The sequence below is a fragment of the Pinus tabuliformis genome, chromosome 2_2 (assembly GCF_031772625.1).
Source record: "Pinus tabuliformis cultivar Carrire ecotype Pingquan chromosome 2_2, CPIR1, whole genome shotgun sequence".
NCBI lineage: Eukaryota > Viridiplantae > Streptophyta > Pinopsida > Pinales > Pinaceae > Pinus > Pinus tabuliformis.
The window spans coordinates 437737759-437754904 of NC_142300.1; positions in this window are offsets into that span (position 1 = coordinate 437737759).

The window sequence follows — 17146 nt, forward strand, 5'->3', positions numbered from 1 at the left end:
ATATGAGATATTCTACAACGTTAAATATGGCAATGAACCATTAAATTCATAACCATGTTAGATGGATGGAAAAAATTGTAATAACTAGCTATCATAAATACCTCATGCAATCAGTCATATTCATATAAGCAACTTTGTAGTTTATGAATATAATAACCATCACATGATGCCAAAAGTTCAACATGACAATAAACACTTAAAAGGAAACTCATTCATCATGAACATGCAATTAATTCAACGGCCTTCCATGACTAATGTTGAACCACAAATATGTTAATAACATATTATAAAATTTCATCATCCATAGTTCAAATAGACATAAATCATTATACTTATTTGAATACACTTGATATGGCTAGAAATTTAAGGAGGGACTTTAGCTCTCAACCCAACCATAAGCCAAATACACCACAATATTTCTTGCAACTAACCACCCTTGAGTCAGATCCAAAGTGCCAAGGGATGCTTACTCAGGGAATTCACCTAAGGATCAACTAGGGTATTGCTCATTTCTAAGAGTCTGAACCCACTATCTAGGTGTTTTATCAGATGTATTTTCAAATCAAACACTATAGGATCCTATACCCCATTGTTCAAGTGGTTTATTGGCCTCACGAAAAGCACCACAGTGGCTCAATTTACCTTGCCTACTGGTTTATTAGCTTTACAATAAGCACCTTAGTGGTTTATCAACCAATTCAACAATCATTAAGTGGTTTATCAACTTTTGCATCAAGCATTTAGTGGTTTATCAACTTACTCAACAAGCACTTGTGGTTCATTCCTCCTCTAAGCATCCCACTGGCTAGTCACCCATGTATGCACACAATCCAATGGTCTCAACACACCAATATAAGGGAAACACCCCAAATTTCATAGCATTAAGCTCAGTTGCATCTCTAGTATTTCTTCCTTGCTCCCTATCCAACACCCCAAGATTCTTTCTCTATTTTCCTCCTCCTTCTCTTATGCTTGATTCTTCATTCTTTTTTTGTTGTTTCTCTTCCTTGCATCCCCTCGTTTCCTACGGAACTACCTAGCTTCCCTTAACTCATGATGCAAAACAATGAGAACATGGGAATTTTACTTCATCCAATCACATCCTTTCCAATTGTTATGTGATGGTTCGATATATTATGCCACCATATACCACTCTCCCATTTATTCACTCTCTCTAAGACTTGGATCCAAGTGTCCCTCTCTTCATGCCAACATTTCATATTTTTATTATTTTCAAGAAATCAATTAACACTTGAATTGTTTATAGGATTTGTCTCACCTAGTCATGGTTTCCATGTTTTCCTTTACAATTATGACCGCATATACAAAAAAAGGAGGTATAACATGAGATTGTCACATCCCTAATTTTGTAGAGGGTCTTCTTTTCCATCTATCATAGTAATGTATTCTTTTACGTTCTTTATATATTCAATAGCTCAAATATAAAAATTTGAAATCACACTGAATTTAATACCTATATTCTCATTAATTAGTTCCAAAACATCCTTTTGATTCTTATTATGTTGTTGTGCATATGACATAATCTCTCTTTCATGCTCTTCATTTTGTACAAAACCTTTTCCAAACTTCCCTATCTTAGAAAAAAATCCATTGTATTTCTTTTACTTGAATGTTATCCCAATTATGAAACCTTCTCTTCCTTTTCTCTTTCAATTTCCTTCCTTGCATGCTCCCATCCATTTTTCCTTTAGATGAATTATCTGCTAATAAATTTATCCTTGGTTTTCCTTCCGAACGTTGCTTCTTTTCTTCCTTCTCTAAATTTACCTTTTTGTTTTCAACTTTTCCAACTATGCAAATGCTATTGGGTATTTTTGGATGCCTTCTGTCTAGTGTAGCCTTCTTCAACCCTAAGCTTTGCTAGCGACTCTTCTAGATATTTCAATTCTTTCTTAAAATATGTCACTTCCTTCACTAGATGCCCTTTTTATTTTCATGCCATATGACCTAAATTCCATTTGGATATGTTAATAGGAGATATCCCTGACTGCCTCATGTACTTGCTTGTATCCCTGAATCTCTCTTGGTATTTTTGTCTTCTATGCCTTCATGAGGAAATTATTCATTTTTTTCATGGAAACTTCTTGAGACTATCCATCTTCATAAGTTGCACACACACAAAATTTTAGTTTCAGAATCATGGGACGCTTTTATCTATGTTAATTCATTTAGCATCCTCTCTTAGTGCTTGATTAAGCTCTCTAGGCACTTGCTAAGGCTCTTAGCTTGTACCTCGTCTCCCTACCCATTCTCTTTGAGCATCATTCCTTGTTCTAGTTCACAAAAATGAAACATTTTTCCTGTTCCCAAGAATTATTTTTTGTACTCAACTTTTCTCAAACTACACAATAAGCCACTTAACCTTTTTCGTCAGCCTCAATCACATCTTATGCCTTCTTCAATTCTCTTTCATATCAACATCATCATCACATTAAGCTCTTGGTTTAACTCAATAATCTCTAAATCTAGCTTATTTTCACTCATCTTCATTTTGCCAATTATTGTGGTATCTTCTCTCCTATTGTTGTGGCTTTATATTAGAACCTTTGCTTGAATGTCTCTATTCATCTACATCTCTTTCTCTATGAGCTTGTACGTGCTCAAATGTGAGCTGCAAATAGCCTCTGCAGTGACAAGTCTTTTTCACCTTGTTATATAATACCTCACCAAGCGTCTCTCCTAAACTTGGTCTTTTAGTACCCTTTGTTCCTTCCTCTTGAACCTATTAAACTTATTTTGCTCCTCTTAGGCTTTTACACTCTAATCACTTCTCCTAAGAGATTCCACTACTCTCATTCCTTAACAACTCCTACCCAACCACAACTGGAAGTGTCACAACTCCTTTTCTATAATAGTCTTTACCACACTTCTCTGATTCTTTCTTTGCTACTAGCTACAAAATACACATACTTTATCTAACTATTAAAATCTAGATTTACCTACAAGGTGTTACCAAATATGCACCTTCAAAAACTTTTGTGTTCTTGTAACTTCTCCCCAACAATTTCCTTTAGCTAGAACAACATTCTCCTTTAGACTTTTCTGCTACAACTTCTATTTTCATATCTTCTAGTTCTTCATCAAATAAGCTATCATTCTTTTTGTAGATACATATCTCTTATTGTGTCTTAAGATAACTCCTTGCTCATCGCTTATCAACATATATTCATTTAATAAAATTATAACTGCTAAAGGTACATCCATTACCTCTATATTTGTCATCTTTGTCCTTGCATATCCTTCTTCAATATTTTTTTACGATCCCCTGTTGTCTTATTTTAAGCTCTCCAAAAATATTAACAAAGTCAAGAGCATTCTCGCTCTGATACCACATTGATTAAAAGTGCATCCACTACTAAAATTTCTCCAACATTCTTTAATATATAATCTCTTACTTGTTGTCAGCAACTAATCAACAACAACTAATCAGGATTTATTCCCAAGCTCCTACCTCCATCAATGTGAGGGCTAAATACTAACCTTAATTATAAATGGGTGCTTCCACAAACCACATTACATCATCAAAACTCTTGAAACTTTAGCGCCAAGTGCCAAAACCAATCAATGAGTTATACCAAGGGTATACCCGTAACTTTATGTTGTTAAGCGTTAATACATAAACCCCATGAAAAAACCAAGGATTTATACCTATTTTCACCTAGGTGCTAACACAATGGAGCACATGACCACGCACTAGAACCAACATCTACCAAGATACTACCATGTTGGCCTCACAATGGTTTTTTTAACATATAGTAATTTTATATCAAAACTCTTTGACGGTGACAACTAGCAACAAATCCATCATTTAATGTTACTGAGCATTTATTATGTCGCCATATCAGTGGTCAAACTATACCATAGTATTGACTTTTCGAACAACTGCAACAAATAATCAATGATACCGGTGAATAAATGAAACTCTGATATTCGGGGAATCATCAATCGACTTAAGGATGCTCTAAATGGGTGAGCTTAAATCGATTGTTGATTCCCCGAATATTTAGGAATCAGACGGACATAGGCACGGCCAAAAAATTGATCGCGCCCATGTCCATCCGATTCTTGAATATTCGAAATCAGCAATCGACTTAATGGGAAAGTTATGTTCCATTCTCCCATTAGTTGATGACTTCAACCACTAACATATCAAGATTTTTCCTAAACGAAATACGTAGGAAAATGTCGCAAATTGTTGAGGCCAGGCATGGAACCATGCAACAATGGAACCCTCCCACCAAATGATAAGAATTGACAACCTTTCTCCTATTATAAATCTCCATTAATTGATAAAAACTCCACTAGAACTCAGGAAAACCATGAGTTTGTATGTTATGGGAAATATCTAATCTAACTTAAAATCTCTAACTTTTTTAAATAAATCAGTTGAAATGGCCAATTGCATGTTGATGGTAAATAATTTTTTTTTTTTTTAGCTAATCATATCTTCATAAATTAAATTAAATTAACGAAACTCATTCCCTATAATAATTTTATAGAAACTTCCATAGGTCTCGTTGACTTTGAAGAAATGCTTTTTGAAAGCAATTGTCATTTTCTCCATTATATTGTTTTCGATCCTTTCAACTTCAATGCTAGTTTTTTCAATTTAATTCCTTTGAATTTCATAATGGATCTTCTACCTAACCCAAGAATTTAGGATAAAATTAGATTTGACATGTGAATAATATATATGAAAAGTGAAAACTTTAATGAGTTGACCGTTACTTAGAGGAACTTGTCATATGTGGCTTATCGAGAACTGTTAGGTAGAAAAGTTGATATGTGTAAATGATTTGGATAATGATAAAGTTAAGACTAAAGTATTAAAATATTTGTAAGATTTTTTTTATTTTTTTTTTTAAATTAAGAAATATGTATGGTAAAAATGATTATAGTTTAAATTTAAAAGACTAGAGTATGTATATTTTTGTAAGTTTTTGTAATTATTATATAAACACAAATTTATAAATAAAAATTTTATGTATTAATTTAATATTTAATTTAATTATGATTTTAATTTTTTTACTAATTAATCATATCTTCATAAATTAAATTAAATTAATTTAAATTAAAATAACCACTGCGTATAGTAAATTTATAAAAACTTCTTTACGTTTCGTTGACATTGAAAATATGCTCTTACACTATTATTAAAAAGCGCTTATGTTTTTTTATCATCATATCATTTTCGATCATTTCAACTTCAATGCTAGTTTTTTTAATTTAATTCCTTTCAATTTTCCAAGACTCTAAGATAAAATTACATTTGACATGTGAATAATATATATGAAAAGTGAAGACTTTAATGGTTTGACAACTACTTAGAGGAACTCTGTGATATGTGGCTTATCAATAATCGTTATGTAGAAAAGTGATATACGTGTGATTCGGATAAAAATAGTTTTTGGAATTTATTTATTTTATAAGTTAAGAAATATGTATAATAAAAAATATTATAGGTTTAAATTTAAAGGATAAAGTATGTATAATTTTACAAATTTTGATGATTAAATTCTTATTTAAATGATTTTTTTTTGGTGAGTAGAGTTATTTAGAGATATGTTTTTTAGATTTATAACATAAATCATTTAAGTTGTCAATGTGTTTTAAATTAGTGAATGTGGTTTATTTTCACAACGAGTAGATGAAGAAAATTTGATCCAATTAGGGAATAAAAAAGAAGATAATTCTTTCAAGCTCAAAGATTTAAGTTAAAATTCAGAGAAAATAATGGTAGGAAAAAAAGAAGAAGATTAGGTCAAAGTCGAGAAAATAGTTGTTAGGAACAAATAAAATAAAATAAAAATATACTAAGTCAAATTTTAAGGTTCATAATATTAAGGGGAATAAAAAGGGAGACAATTCTTGCACACTCAAAAATTGGGTCAGAAATAAATAAAATAAAATAAAAATATCCTAAGTCAAATTTTAAAGTTAATAATATAAAGAGTTAAATATGCAATAAATACATGAGTTTCCTAAAATCAAGAAATATAAATCAAATTATTAATATTAAAAGATAAAAATAAAAAAGCAATAATATTGGGTAATAATATAGATCAATAATATTAATTACTATAATAAATTAAATAAATATTTAAGGTTTTTTTAGTTATTATTAAATATCCATAATATCAATTTATTATAAATAAATCATTATTAATAAATCAATAAACTAATATTTAAGGTAAATAAAATCTTAAGTAAAAAACATAAAAATCAAAGAAATTAATATTATGAATTAAATATTAAATTATATTATTAATAAATAAATAAATAATAAGAATAAGTGTATTATAAACCTTAACCTCAACCAAAATATTATATAATAATTAAATATTCATAATATACCATAGTAATAATATATATTAAAATATGCAATGCAATTATTTATATATATATATATATATATATATATATATATATATAAAAGAAATAATTGAATTTGTGGTATAAATTGTTCCATTATGGAATGGAACACTCTCTAATGATAAAAAAAAAAAATCAATTCTTTTTTTAGTTAAAGGCTTTGACCATTAACATATCAATATTTTTCCTAAATAAAATACATAATCCATGGAACCATGCAACGATGGAACCCTAACACCGAATAATAGAAATTGACAACCTATCCTTTACTATAAATTTGTGTTAATGGATAAAAACTCCACTAAAACTCAAAAAAACCAAGATTTTTTTGTGTTATGGGATTTCCATACTATATAAAAACTTTGGCATTGGAAACTTTTAACAAAGAACTTTGACACTAGGTGGATGAATTCATGTGAAGCCCCAAATTTGAACTTTGCGGCAACACATAATTGACCAATATGGAAAAATATTGCCAAAATCTAGACTCAAGGATTGGAACCTCAATTGGTTACTCTATCATAGACTATGTGTCCTTTGAATAAAATAATCTTGCTCCTTTTCAATCACAATGTGCAAATGATTGTTTAATTGAGGAAAATAGATCCCAAAAATCGCACATAAACATTACATGATTAGTCGACAAACAATACAAACAACTATGATATTATATTCAATGATCAAAATTGAAGACAAATGATTATAAATTGCAATGTATTGCACTTTCACCCCTCTACTTTCCTCATACCTATTCACATACTCATGCTACACTCTATGATCATACTCATTACAAAAATTGTCCATATACAATATGATGGTTTCGCTATGATCCATTAAAGGTGGATTACAATATGATGGTTTCGCTATGATCCATTAAAGGTGGATTGAATCATTCAAATATCCAATCTAACTTAAAATCTCTAACTTCCTAATTAAAATGGTGAATTATATATTGATGATAAATAAATCCCTATTTTTGAATTAATTTTATTTTTATAAATTAAATTAAATTAAGGAAACTCACTCCTTGTGATAATTTTATTAGAGTTTTTATAGGTCTCATTGACTTTAAAGAGATACTTTTCTTAGAGCTTCTATAGGTCTCATTGACTTTAAAGAGATGCTTTTGCATCATTATTAGAAAGAACTTGTTATTTTCTCCATCATGTTCCTTTGAATTTCATAATGGATCTTGTAGATAACCCAAGACTTTAGGATAAAATTAGTGGTGACATGTGAATAACATATATGAAAAGTGAAAACTTTAATGGGTTGATTCAGAGGAACTTGTCATATTTGGTTTATCCAAGTTTGTTAGGTAGAAAAGTTGATATGAATGTAAATGGATTGGATAATGATAAATTAGAAAGTGAAAATTTTAATGGGTTGACTCAAAGGAACTGGTCATATTTGGTTTATCTAGGTTTGTTAGGTAGAAAAGTTGATAGGAATGTAAATAGTTTGGATAATGATAAATTAGAAAGTTAAGACTAAAGTATTAAAATAGTTTTTGGAAAAAAAAAATCAAAAATTTAAGAAATATGCATGATAAAAAAATGTTTATATGTTTAAATTTAAATGGATAGAATATGTACATTTTTACCAATTTTAGTAGTTAAATTGTTACATAGACACAAATTCTATAAATAAAAAATCACACACCAATTTAATGTTTAATTTAATTATGACTTTAAATCCCTCATTTCTTGAACTAATCATGTTTTTATAAATTAAATTAAATTAATTTAAATTAAGGCAACCACTCCCTCTAGTAAATTTGTAAAAGTTTCTCTAGGTCTCGTCGACTTTGAAGAGATGGTGACTTTGAAGAGATGCTCTAACACCACTTCTTTTTTATAAGTTAACACAAAAATGTTTTCTATTAATATAAACAAGATAGAAAATTTTTAATATTTTTTCCATTATGTCATTTTCGATCATTTCACTTTCAATGCTCATTTTTTTAATTTAATTCCTTTGAATTTCCTAATGGATCTTGTAGGTAGCCCAAGACTCTAAGATAAAATTACATTTGACATGTGAATAATATATATGAAAAGTGAAGATTTTAATGGGTTGACTAGAGGAAATTTGTGATGTGTGGCTTATCAATAATCATTATTTAGAAAAGTGATATAAATATTTGGATAATAGTAAATTAGAAAGTTAAGAATGAATTTTTAAAGTAGTTTTTCGAATTTATTTATTTTTCAAATTAAGAAAAATGATAGAAAATGATTATAGGTTTAAATTTAAAGGATAAAGTATGTATAATTTTACAAATTTTGATAATCAAATTATTATCTGGAGGTTTTTGTGAGTAGAGTTATTCAAAGATCTATCTTCTGGATCCATCATATAATTCATTTAACTTGTCGACGCGTTTCAAACGAGCTAATGTGGTTCATCTTCACAAAGATTAGATGAAAGGAATATGATTCAATAAGGAGAATAAAAAGGGAGAGAATTCCTACAAGCTCAAATATTAGGTCAAAGATCAAAGAAAATAATCATTAGGAAAAAAAGATTAGGTCAAACATAGAGAAAAGAGTTGTTAGAAAATAAAATAAAAATATCCTAAGTCAAATTTTAAGGTTAATAATATTAAGGAGGAATAAAAAGGGAGACAATTCCAACAACCTCAAAGATTAGGTCAAAGGTCAAGAAAATAGTCGTTAGAAAATTAAATTAAAAAAAAATGATTAAGACAAAGGTCAGAGAAAATAGTCGTTAGGAAATAAATAAATAAATAAAATAAAATAAATATCATAAGTCAAATTTTAAGGTTAATAATATAAAGGGTTAAATATGCAATAAATACTTAAATCAGGTTATTAATATTAAGGGATAAAATAATATTAATATAATATATATATTAAGGGATATATATATATATATATATAACAACCCTGGTGAAAGTTCCATGTAATAAAAGTTAAAAACAATATCCACAGATGAATGGGGCACTTATTCCAAGCTAAATGTTGGGCAGGGCATCCTATTGTGTGTTCATTTGGTTGTTTATGGCTAAGGCTTTGGAAAGACAAAATGACAATTTTGGCACAATTATTTATTAAAATAATGGAAATTAGGAGAAAAATGAGGTGAAAGGTCATAGGTTGCATGTGAGGAGGAAAATGAAGGAAAATAATCGAAAATGAAGAAAATAGAGGCCTCATTCATAAAAAGGCTTTTGAGGATCAGTTGGTAACCTTACGTCAGTTTAGCTTTGGAGCTCTTTCATTATTCTCTCTCTCTCATACTCTTGGACTCTTAGAGTTTTCTTGGAGCACCTTGGCATTGGAGTAAGAAAGAAAAAGAGGGCAAGAAGAAACAAATATCAAGCAGGGAAAGACAGGATAAAGCAACTACAGCAGGCTTCGTTGCAGGTATCAACTTGCATGTGTATTTTTCTTGCTAGATTTGCATGCATGAGATTATGTGTGTTTCTTTTTTACCATGGAATGGGTTTTGCCAAGTGTGACAGTATTTTTAGCTTAGCCTTGCCATTTCCTGATAGTTTTGATGAGATGAGTTCTCCCATATGGTTTGTGTGGGATGGATGAACTGGATTCAAAACCGAGTGGGTTGGATCTCCGAATTGACAAACACATGGTGGTTGTGGTCCCTCAACCAGATTGAGGATGCACAAAGCCACTGGCCTAGTAGCCCCTGAACTAGACTGTGGATTGCGGTAAAGCCAGATTGTGTGCCTCGGTGGGCCTAGGAATCCTTGTCGGTGAATGGCGGGATATACGGTAAAGCCAAGAGGTGGATTTTCTCTCCGTTGGATCTAGTGATTCCGGGATAGAATGCACAGTAAAGCCTGGAGAGTATGTATCGATGTAGGGCCTAGTGATCCCTGGATCAGACTACGGATCCACGATAAAGCTTGAGAGACTAGGAGGCACTCAAATCCCTCATGGTGTAGGCGAAGAACTCCGATGGCATCCACATTGATTGGTGTTTTTGATGTATTCTACGAGTCCCACATTCATGCTTGGAATATGGCACGGGGGTGATTGGCTTGAAGAGAGACTTGGCTCAGCCAAGCTATGGTCGGGTAGAACATGGTAGTCCCATCTCCGGTCGGTTCATTACATTGATTAATGAGAAATTCATTCCATTGATTTTCGTGTGTAAATGTATTGGTGTATACATGGGTTTTGATGGTTGATATGTTTATTGTATTTTTGTTCCTATTATACTAGTTATATGTACATTTTATGGCAGCATCTATGTTTGGCTCTCAGCATGTTTTTACTTGTATTTGAATGGATATTGTATCTATGACCTAATAAGTGATAAGGCAACAAAAGACATTAGGAAATAATGGTTCATGGAAATTCTCAAATAAGTATGAGATCCCTACACTTAATTCTGTTGTTTACACCCATAGGTTACATGTTGACAGTATGTTTAATGAAATGTTTGTCATGGCTAGTAGGGGTCTGGTTAAGGTCTTGATCAACTTTTTACTTTTCCATCATTGTTTCCCTGTACTTTACTTGATTCTGAGCTTTCATTCCATTTTGGGTCGCGGCTTGGGCTCTGGGCCTGAAAAAATGGCTTAATTCCTAGGGTCGCTAGCACAGAACTAATAAGTTTGGTCAACAATCGCTAGCAGACAGGCCTATGAGGGTGACTTTAGGCCTCTGGTCTCCCTCTTGCCCATAGCATGAGAGCAACTATGGCCAAAGAGGTCCAAAACAACAGTGGGACCCAAGGACAGGTTGTCGGAGTGGCTAGCTTGTCTTATGAGGGTTTTGTTGATGATGTTGGATGACTATGTGTGATGTTCTGTCAATTCCACTTCCTTAAGGTTACCTAGGAGGTCAAATCTGATCATAGTAGTCTCTCATCTCATGTTTACCCCAGTTGGCATGGTTACTTGGGTGGATCTGGGAGCAAGGTGTTATAATAAATAAGGATAAAAACGATTAAAAACCATAAAAAGAGGGGGGACATGATTTAGGAGGAAGCAAATCTTGAAGAAAGGGTATAAATCCAATTCCTGTTCATCATCCAATCATCATCTCTGTTTAAATTGTCAAAGTGTTTTTCAATCTCAATGACTTCTTTGAACTTCCTCTTATGATAGTGATTTATCTTAGCAAGAATCCTAAAGCCTTCAATGCAAATATGGTGCTTGGTTTTCTCAGCGTGCTCCACAAGAGCAAAGGAGTGGGGTCTATGATTGTTAAGGTCAGCTATATGCTCTTGAATCCTTTGTTTAACAGATAGTTCTGTTTCGCCAACATAGGGAGCACCACATGAAAACAAAATTAAATAAACATCCCTCATGTTAGAAGGGTCAACAAGATCCTTGACCGACATAACATACTCCAAATAATATTTAACAGTTTGAAAGAGACAGAAACTTGATTATTTCTTGAAATACAAGCAATCCCATCAATAATACGATAAATATAAGAAAGTTTAAATTCCCTTTTTAATCTAATACCTTAGCTAACATTTTAGAAAACCTTGATACTTCGCATTTCTTATAATCATTTTTCAAAAAAACATCATTAAAAAAAAAATACTAAATTCTCTAAACTTGATTATACTAATTTAATATTTAACTTAATTATTAATTTAATAATAAAGTATTGTTATTATAATTATATCACATTTATAATCGATTTGTGTTTACATCATTTGTAGTCTATTTGTAATTAACATATAAAAATTAATTAGCATTCAAATTCTTAAGAGCAATTTTCATGTATTATTGTAGTGAAATGTATAATTTTCAATGAAAAAGATATATAACGTTCAACTTAAAACATGAAATCTACATATAAAATGCACCCACCACAACTATATTATAAACAACTTTTATTCATATTTTAAATATATTAAATAATTATAATGAATGCCCAAATTGTCAAAACATTATTGGTTATATGGTCCTTTCAAGTGTAAGGAATAAAATGACGTACGGTCCTTTTTAGATACCCCATTTCATTCCTAAGGTATAATTAAAATTAATATTTATAAAATATATATTTGAGTGAATTAATTTTTTGAAAGACGTACGGTAGGTTAAATTGTGTATTTTTTCAATGTTCCAATTGCATCCCTAGTTTTAATATTATTATTATTTATTATTTATAAAAGAGGGGAAACTCGGGTATAATTATAAGTAATATTAATGAAAAAAATATTTGAGTGAATTAACTTTTTTAAATTGATATCAGTATATATTATAATGGGTTAAAATTCGGTGGTCGAACTCGTTCCACTATGAGTATAAGAATAAAAGATACTTGTACAGTTTTAATGGTATTTATAAGTAGAATTTAATATTATATTTTAATTTATTTTAGAAATTAATTAATAATAAAATATTTATATATTTTAAATAAAGTTTAATTTCTATTTTGAGTATTACTGGATTTTATTATGAGGTGAGAATATAAAAAAAATTGAGTGGTTATTAGAGCCATTGGAGCTTGTCAGTGGGGATTAAGAATTTTAATAAGTTAGTGATAAATATAGCCAAGTGTATGGCTAAGTCTTCTAACAATTTGACAAATGCTTCAAAATCTTATTTTTCTTTGAGATGGGTAATGGGGAGTTGGAATTCTAGTTCTCATTGATTTACATGTTGAATATAAAAATGGAATTTTCACATTTTGACCAAGTGATTGTTTTGTTCAAACGACAATGGTTGGCTTGCAAGATGCCCTTCAAAGACCATTTTGATAGCTTAAGCCATTAAAGTGAAAGTGGCATTAACTTAACTCTCACTACAATGAGTTACACCTTGAAATTCTACGAAATTTCCCACTACCTTATAGTGATTGAAGTGGTGACAAACCATGTTAAATTTTACCCATTAGTTTAGGCAGACGATGGGAAAAAGAGGATAATCCAATAAGAAACCCTATCATTCCAACATTTAAGGAATTTAGTTCACAAAATAAAAGAAATTCAAGAGGGGTTTACAACAAGATAGCCTATATGAAGGAGGTTTCATATGGTTATTTTAGAGCTTGAGTATACATAGAGGATGTAACAATAGAGAGGATTTATTTGTCACTAATAAACAATGAAATGGTAGGATACTTTAGAAAGGGATAGGTTCTAAGGCTACCTTCCACCACATCCATAAAGGGGAGCGCAGTATGAGAGAACTTCACCTTGAATATATTTGAAAAGTGATGATGATGGAAATGAACTTCACGCCTCCCTAAGCTCAAAATGTTTAATGGTTGTCACATTCTACAAGGAAAATTTGGAAGTCCCCTCCCTACCCCATTTCTTCAATGTGACCTCATTAAGGGATTCTCCTTGATTTTTCAACTTGTTTACATTAGAGTTGTTTGCTTAACATACACGATAGAAACGGGTCTAGGTGAATTGTTAAATTAGATATTTTGTTTTGAGATAGAGTCCTTCTACTGATGAAGCAATATTGTTTTCCTTTTTTATTGTAGAGCATTGAGGACTAGAAATGAATCTTCAATAATTATTATGGCAATTCATGATGAGGTTAGAAATTATTTTTAATGCTTGAAATTTTACCAAACTTCAACATCATTTTTTATGGTAACACCAAGGCGCCATGCATATTGTATCACTTTCTCCATCCAAAGCATCAATCACCCTATGCATCATCCTAAGGGACAAAAAATGTATTAAAGGAAATAATGCTAAATTAAAGTTATTAAATTTTGTTTGGTAATAAAATAGCTAACTTATATTATTGAAAATTATATGTTTAGGGAATAAAAAATATATCTAAATTTGGTGAAAATATTGTTATATGTTTTTTCTTTATTTAGTTTTCAAATATTAATGATAAACATTAAAATCCTTTTTATAAACCAAGGACAAAAAAAGAAATAGCATAAAGACCAAGCAATAATCATGGACAATATATTTTTACTTTAGAAACCATTTATTGGAAAAAACCAACTACAAAGATATGTCTTCCATTAACCTTGGTCAATTTGACTAAGTAGTCAAAGAACAAGCTAAAGCCAACACCAACTATATGAGGAATTTTACAATGGAGAACACCTATTCTATAATTAAGCACCATCACATCAAATACCATTGGAAAATATCATGGGCTACCCAATACCATGGTCCCTTTAACTATGTACAATAAACGCATCATTGACCAAATCAAAGTTACCTTAAGTTTTCTTTGATTGAGTCAATGTTAACCCAATATTTCCCCTTTTAAAATTGACTTGAAATAGCCTCCTAACCCCATCAAATGTTATTAAATCTATATAATAACATATAGGAATAGGAATACAACATGCTCCCTTAATTCTATCTCTTGGGTCTACACATCTACCTTACACCAATGAACCAATAATGATAGGGGCGAGTAAGCCTAAATATGTCTTATAATAGTATTCTCGTTCACATATTATTAACTTACATGCTCTAAAATTCTTGCAAAATGCTAGGGGTGCACATGCCTAAATACATATTATAATAGTATTCTTATTCATATATGATTAACTTACAACTCCAAAATGAATTTTTACAGTTTCATGCTTGAACATGTGATGCTTGAAGCATTTACTAACTTCATTACCTGCATTACTCCTACTCCAAATACAATTTCATCAAGTTTATTTCCATAGTTGACAAAACCATCTCAAGTTGTAACACAACTCATAGAGGTACCATTCATCACACGTGGAGTTAGAAGGAAATCACATAAGCATACCACTCCAACAATTGGAGTATTATCCATACTCTAATAGCAAGGCACCACAAACTAACCATGTTATTACAAATGGGAAGTGTGCATATATAATACATAACCTTTAAGTACTATATATGTTTCTAATTTTGCCACATAACATGAAATCCTATTTTCATGTCTGGGTTACATATATTAGGTTTCCTACCAAGTTTCATTGTAGAAAAAAGTGAACAGCATGGGCATGCCTTTTGATGTGCCTTATACTTACCTTTTTAATTGTTTAGAAAGACAACCAAAAGTTTGTGCATTTAATTTTCAACCCGAGACTCGTATGGAACTTGGGAGTTACCATGCATTATATATGCATATCACACTTTCTACTTTCATTAGTTTGTTTTTATAGTTATAGTATCAATGATTACTTTTGTAGTTGGAGTATAGGAAGTACATTAGCTTGACAAGTTTCTACAAATTTAGAAGGAAAGTGACTAAAGCTACTTGCAGGAAAGTAAACACACTTGTAGGAAAATAAACACACTTGTAGGAAAGTAAACACACTCATAAGAAAATAAACACACTTGCAACAAGGGATGGGTTACTTATGCAACTTTCAACCATCTGCAGAAAAGGAAACACATATGTTGGAAATAAAAGAAACAAACTTACAAAATTAAAATAATATACTTCTACCCAGTGGGCTTGGGAGGCTTATCGTTGTAACCCCCACCGCGGGTAGAAAAAGCCACATAGGAAGAAATGAATGAAAGGACTAATCCTTGCCAAGGTGATCCCTATTTTTACTGAGACCAAAAAATGTAATGATTGCATTGAGTGCATTTATTCATCAATGTAAATGAATACAAACCAATCTAAAATGCAAGCATGTCAAATTAGAAATAAACGTGAATAATCAATTGCATAAATAAATTGATAAATAAATAAACACAACCATGCTCAAATAATTAATTACATAAAGAGACAAAATTTAAATCACACAACCTGAAATTAATTACAGAAGTAATTCTACATGAATAAATAATTGAGCAGTTAAATTATGCAACTAGAAAAGAAAACTATCTATTTTATACAACACTGTTCTATTGGAATGGATCCTACTTCCATAGAACAAAGTGCTAATATTTATCAACATGTGTACATTAACAACATAAATTAATTTAATTAATTAAGTTCATAAATATGCAAAAGAAAGAAATTAATTAAATTAATTAATCATACCATAAACTTTGGAAATTATAAACTACAATTAAAATAAAATATTAATAATTAAATTATATCATTATGATTCAGACATTGCTCTAAGAGTCCTCCCCATGGAATGAAAGAGGAACTCATTTTATACACAAATTTTGTTTAACAATAAAGTAACAACCATTAAATGAGATTCACAACTTTATCATATGTTTTGCTAACAATTAGCAAACAATAAATATGTCTCCACAAATTTCTTATGTGGTTTGCTAATAATTAGTAAACCATAAACGACTCATACATAATTCTAAAATGATTAATAACAACTCAATAAATCGTGTATGATATTAATCCAAATTTAAATAATGGAACAACAACTATATAATAACATCAACTCAAATTTCCAATGAGCTCAAGGTTTCATTGGTTCATGTAACAATGTCAACTCGTGTTTCTGAGAGTTGTAGCAGTTATTTGCAACACCAAAGTTGCATCAATGATTTTTGAAGGCTAATGGTTCTAATGTCGACTTGCAATTCTAAGAGTTGTAGCATAAGAGTTGCAACAATGAGTTATGACACTAGAATTGTCGCAGCGAGTTGTGGCACCAAAGTTGTGGCAGTGAGTTGCGACACCAAAGTTGCAATAGCAAGTTGTAGCACTAGAGTTGTGGCACCAATGTTGGAATAGTAATTTGTAGCACCAAAGATGAGGCAGTGAGTTGCAACACCAAAGTTGTGGTAGTGAGGTGTAGTTGCAAGTTGTGGAAACAGAGTTGAAACAATGATTTATGACAATAAAGTTGTAGTAGTGAGTTACGACAATATAGTTGTAGCATAATTCTTGAGTTGTAACAATTTCCTAGAG